Source organism: Nannospalax galili, unplaced genomic scaffold (assembly GCF_000622305.1).
Source record: "Nannospalax galili isolate Female #2095 unplaced genomic scaffold, S.galili_v1.0 scaffold607, whole genome shotgun sequence".
NCBI lineage: Eukaryota > Metazoa > Chordata > Mammalia > Rodentia > Spalacidae > Nannospalax > Nannospalax galili.
The window spans coordinates 18,614-25,097 of record NW_008355379.1 but is presented as its reverse complement, the minus strand read 5'-3'; the positions used below and the strand labels follow the sequence as shown (position 1 = coordinate 25,097).

The following is a 6,484-nucleotide window of genomic DNA, read 5'->3' as shown; positions in this document are numbered from 1 at the left end:
TTGGCTGGAGGAAGATGACAAAATACATTACATAAAATTCTCAAAGAACTGTTAAAAAATAAGGAAGAAACAAGCTCTTGGATTTGTATATGAGCTGTGTGGCCTTAAGTATATTGTACATAATTTTCTCATTCAGAGAACAGGAAGGGTTTAACAGGACATTTGAGAATGAGATACATGGCATGTGTCATTCAGACTTTTGTCTGAGAGAAAAGGTAGAACGGAAATTTACATATTAAAAGAAAAAAATCTTCCTGTTATGGTGGCACACACCTGTAGTCCCAGCACCTGGGAGGCAGAGGCAGGCTGATCTCTGTGAGTTCAAGGCCAGCCTGATCTACAATATGAGTTCCAGGACAGCTGTGGCTACAGGGAGACCCTGCTTCAAAAAGATAAAGAAAAAAAAAATTCCAAAGCCCAATGTTGAGACATAAATTCATGTATAAAAACATATATTTAAGTTATACATGATCTGATCATATACAAATGCTGGCGTTAAGAAAAAATCTAAGACTATGCATAAATGTACATTTTATTACTGGGATATAATGTCATCTGGAATTAGTTTTTCAGAAGTAGACTCCTTTTTTAAAAGGGAATCCTAGCTAAGTAATAAAGGAAATAAGAACTTTTGACATTACATGTAATGTCCTCTCCTCGTCAAGAATATTACTGTGTAAATTTTTTTTAAATGATCACAAACATAGTCCACAGGTCAAAGCTAGTGATAATTCCAATAATGTCTATGGAAAACTACCAGAGCTGTAATGCATTATCAATTGATTTGAGAAAAAACTGGGTAAAAGGTAGCCTAATTCACCTTCAAAATCCAGAAAAATTGAATGGTACACCAAGAAAATATATAGTGTCATTACATATGTGAGTTTAAAATTTGTAAATAAGGAATATCTTACACAACTAGCTAATTCTGGAAATTTTGGTGACTGTACATGTCCAGAATTTTTGTCATCTTTTTGTTTCTTAATGCAAGTACAAGTAAGTAAAACACATGAAACAGGAAGCATATCTGAAAATTCTCTCCAAAAAGCAAAATAGAAGTGGTTATTCAGAAAGCAGTTAAGGCCCTAACTTTCCTTGGAGACAGAGGATGTATGAGAAAAAATAGTTGGTAACATTATCTTATGATATGAAAAGCTGGGCTGGAGATATGGCTCAGTGGTTGTTCTTGAAGAAAACTCATTCAAATCCCAGCACCGACACGGTGGCCATCAACCATCCATGACTGCAGTTTCAGGGATCTGACTCCATCTTCTCTCCCCTGCAGGCATTGCACTAACACATATAAAGGCATTACACTAATACAACAAAATAAAAATAAATAAATAATAAATAGAAGATATGAAAAGCTATTACCCTAGTGTCTATCTGATACAAAGAGCAGGATTAATTTGGAGCAACATTCAGACAGAAGACAGAAGCAACATCCAGATCAAGAACATTCCCACAGAGGTATATTCTGAGTGAAAAGAAATGACATTAGAGTAGAAATCCTCCCTAAAATTAGGAAAGAATGAAGGAAAGGAAAGAAGACAAGGAAAAGGAGCTGAAAGACGCAGGTAGGAGGTGTGGACCATGGTGTAGTGATCCCCTGTCCTTTAAGGACAATAGTGCTCTACTCTAATAGTTAGCAGGTTCCTGTCACTTGGCTCACTAAGAGTTAAAAGACTTCACTAACAGTTGAAGACTTCCTTCAGTCTTTGGTGATGTAGAAGACTGAGGAGGTGGCAGTTTGCTTCCAGAATGCTAGGAAGAAGACCAGACCAGCTGTCCATGGAATGCCAGGGCAGGTGTACCTTTATGTTTCTGCAAACATCAAACGAGGTCTGCTACTTGGCCAGTCTCCACTGCCTTGGGCAAACTGTGCTCAACTTCTCCTCACAAGGATAGGAAAATTCCTGTGCTTTGCACTGCTTGAGCAGTTTTTCATATGTAAATTCTGTGTGAACTTCAAACATTGAGCTTCTACTATAAGTTCTCAGGTGGACCTTGAAGGTTCTCTATTTGGATAAGTGCCAAGGGCCTCCTCATCTAATCTGTTTTTCAGCATCAGTCAAACAAGAGGACAACCTGGAAGCAGGAAGCCTACACTATATAAACACGACCAGCTCACTCATCTTGGGAGTCTCTTCAGGGTTCTCTTCACAGCAAGCTTGACATCCTTGTTCCTGAGGCTGTAAATGAGAGGATTCAGCAAAGGCAAAACAAAAGTGTAAACTGCGGAGAAAACTTTCCTCTGAACCACAGACTCAGCAGAAGATGGTTTGATGTGGGCAAGTAAACCAAATCCATAGAACAGGGCAACAGTTATTATATGAGAACTGCAGGTGCTCATGGCTTTGGACAAACCCTTAGCAGATGATAAATGAATTATATTAACAAGAATCAAAATGTAGGAGGATAAGATAATGTGGCCAAATAAAACGACAACTACAGCCACAGAAACAGAACTCACGAGCTCATTGGCATGGGTGTCACCACAGGAGAGCTCAAAGAGGGGAAAAGTGTCACACATGTAGTGGTTGATGATGTTGGAATCACAAAAACTGAGCCTTATTATACACCCTATGTGGACAACGGCAGTAGAAACCCCATCAAGTGTGAAGCAAACATGAGTAGGGGCTGACAGATGGCCACATAGCCATCATAGGCCATGGCTTTCAGCACATAGCACTCAGAATTGACAAAAAGACAGAAGAAAAACAGCTGAGTCATGCATCCTGTGAAGGAGATGGTGTTCTCAGAAACAAAACTCATCATCATTTAGGGGTTAAAGAAACAGGAATAACAAAAATCAATGAAAGACAGATTGAAGATAAAAAAAATACATTGCTATATGAAGATGTGAATTTAGACAAATGAGGCTCATTAAACTTAAGTTTCCCATCATAGTGGCTGAGTAGTTCACTAACAGCAGGACAAACAGAGACAGCTGGAGCTCAGGTTGGTCTGTTAATCCAATGAGTATGAACTCGGTCACTGAAGAATCATTCTCCACAGCCATTTGCTTCACTTGTGGTATCTGTGGGAGTATCACTGCCAAGTGACATTAGCAAGCAACTATCAGTCTTCACCCTAGAGAAAGAGCTAGAAATGATGATTGTCTGAAGAAATATAACAAGGACGTCAAAGAGCGGGACTACAGTTTCCCTCTCCCCCACCCATGATATATGTGTGTGTGTGTCTGTCTGTCTGTCCTGAGACAATGCTAATAGAAATCCCAATATTGCTGAACGTTTCCTCCATTTGTTAGCCTTCACTAAGGATTTGGGGTAAAAGCAGAAATAAACAAGTGGTCTGCTCTTGAACCTGTGACTTTTACAGCTCTACATTTCAAGGGACAGTCTCCACACAAAATGGATCAATGCCCACCTTTGTTCTGGATGTCCACTGCTGCTGAAGCACAAGCGTCCTCCCTTCTTTCTGAATGCCCTAATGAGTCTTTGTTTCTGATGATAAAGGAAGTTACAGCATCAGAATAGATCTATCTCTTACCTACCAAAAGATGTACACTAGAGAATACAACACAATTTCTGGTGAGAATTTCTCCAGGACTTTTCTCTTCATCTACATGAAGGAAAAAACACCTATAAACAAGCCTCTAAAACACCACCTTTTTCAAATAAAAATCTATTTAATGAGTCAGCATAGAATATTATTCGCTCCCACAATTTCATCACAGGTTGCTTGAATCCCTTGATGATAGAAATTTCTGAGCCTGTTTACAATCGGTACTATCAACCTAACATTGGTTCTTTGAGGATTCAAATTCTTACTCAAAACATAACTTCTTATGTGTTGCACTGCTCTACAAGTGGAAAGTACACAGGTACAATTATTTTACATTTCTAGGAATTTCCTACAATCTTCTGGGATCGAATTAGTAAATATTATACAATAGTTGAAAATTCATCAGAAGAAATTTTGTCATAAAGAAATAAGCATTCAAGTCACTCTGAGTTTAAATTCAGACTTTTGAGCTTTCTTACTGTGTGACTGTGAGAAATGACATAATTTTTCTAATCACCATTATTATAATTCCATATTCCTCTGTAAAGCTGGTAAATGAGGCTCAGAAGAGATAACTTGCAGTGTACCTCAGTGGTGGAGCTCACCCAAATCTTAACTGCCCAAAACTCAAACTTATAGCTATGATGTTGGGGAAAGGAACCCTTCTACAGAACTGGTGAAAATGTAAACTATTTCAGTCAAAAGAATAACAGAAATCAATGAAGGACAGATTGACTATTAAAAAGTACATGGGGGTATATGAAGGTGTGAATTCAGACAAATGAGATTCATTAAACTCAAGTTTCCCACCACAGTGGCTGTGTAGTTCACCAAGAACAGGACAAACAGAGGCAGCTGGAGCTCTGGTTAGTCAGTTAATCGCATAAGAAAGAATTCAGTCACCGAAGCGTCATTTTCATAGCCCTTTGCTTTGTGGATGACATCTGTAAGAACAACAGTAAAAGTTGCACTAACAAGGAAACCCTTTTTCATTGAAACAGAATTTTAACAGTGAAGGATTGAATGAGGACAAGCAGGAAGGTATTTAAAGAACCTGATATCCAATGTTTATTCCTGAGTATTCACCATTCCCTCCTTCTTCATCTATGATGTGTTCTGAAAGAATGCCAATTCAAGTCACAAAATCTCTGAACACCACGTCCTCCCTTCTTTATAGTCTTCACTAAGGATTAGGGCTGAAAAGAGCCCAAAAATAAATGCTGCTTTTCTAATCCCATGATTTACATAGTTTTGTATTTGAAAGGAAAATATTATAGGCAACTCAGTACCCACTTTTCTTACCCTGAAGCCTCAGTGGTCTTAGAAAAACACTATCCCTTTCTCCCACATGTTACTGAGGGATCCAGGTTTCTGATGAAGATGGAGGTTGTAAACATCAGTGCTGATCTGTCTCTGACTTCCTCCAACAGGTACACTGGTGAATATGACATGATTTGTACTTGAGAATTACAACAGCAGATTATCTTCATTTTTACAAAAAAAAAATAACAATCTCATATGATATCTAAAATATTACCTTATTCAAATTATAGTCAACTTCAGGGCTCACCATTCTGAGAAAATGTATTGGAGGAACAGAGAGTTGTTTTCTCTTTATAATTCCCTCCCAGGTTGAATGAGTCCCTTGAGGCAGTAATTAAAGAACGTGTTTCCATGTGCCATAGACAGAGTGTCAGATCATTCAGACTCAAAGCTATGTTCAACTTTTAAATTCCCATCAGGAGTATCTGGTTCCCAAGGTAGAATGGGGGTGGATCTCTTTGGAATTCTCCTCATTAAGCGCAGACAAATTTACAGGAATAAATCCACACTAACTACTAACTTTCATTTCTAGTAATTTCATATAAAGTCCCCACTGCATCAATACCTATTATGTCATAACATTCTACAGGAGAGCTTTGGTAAAAATGAGGTAGAAACAACAGGGATAGGCTCTCAAGACAGTCTAAGTATGAATTAAGACACTGCAGTTTCCTAACTACAAACCTGGTGAGAATACACAGAACATCTCTGACCTTTGTTTATTAATACTTTCACCTGCATATGCTTCTGTATATCTAAAAAATCAGGGTAGTAAAAGAGGGCTTCAATTGTAGCTGAGTTGTAGACCCCTACCTTGTATTCAGAAGGCTATAGATTAAATCCTATTGCAGTAGTAATAATAATTAATAATAATAATAAATAAGGAAACAAAAGAGCTACTTGATTGTGTTTTCATTTTAATTACATGAGATTATTTATATTATATATTACAATTGCATGTGATATATAAAACAAGGCTGATAGGTACAATTTCCCTTTTTTGTTATATATCTTTTTTCAAGTACATGAGGACATGTATTCCTATCTTGTGTATTATAGAATAAGCAGTATCCCTGGATCCTGTCAATACTACATATACATATACATGCACATACACCACACACAGACACATACACACACACACCATGTGTATGTAACAGAATTTCTCCAGCTATTGGCATAAGTTCCATGCATTCTTTTCAGGTTCAGAAAATGATACCCTGGGGCAACAAGAAGGCTCATTGGGTGACGTACTTGCTTCCAAAGATGAGCACCTGTTTCACTAAATTTTCTCCTCAGAGACCTGCACATGTGCTCTCTGGGATCCCAGAGAGTATTATTCTAACTAAACCATCACAATGTTCCTCTTAAGTTACAGTTGGGGAATGAGAATATTTATTTGGGCTTACCAACAAAGTTTAGAGGGTCATTTACAAAGACATGAACTCTCATAGGCGTTTCCTTTCCCATATTAGAGACACGCAATCCCCCGCCATGGTCCCTGAGCTCCATTCCAAAATGGTGACTACCCCATCATGGTTGTGCTGGAGACCCATGCCCAAACATAAATCCCGTGGCTTTCCAACAGCCACATAAAATGGGAGAGACCTGTCTCAGAGCTTTCCTGGCATGC

The 6,484-nt window shown here is 38.2% G+C and overlaps 1 pseudogene; it reads right to left on the bottom strand.

Moving 5' to 3' along the window:
- Positions 1-2,131: 2,131 nt before the first annotated feature.
- Positions 2,132-3,022, bottom strand: LOC103749651 (annotated as a pseudogene).
- Between the last annotated feature and the right edge of the window lie 3,462 nt (positions 3,023-6,484).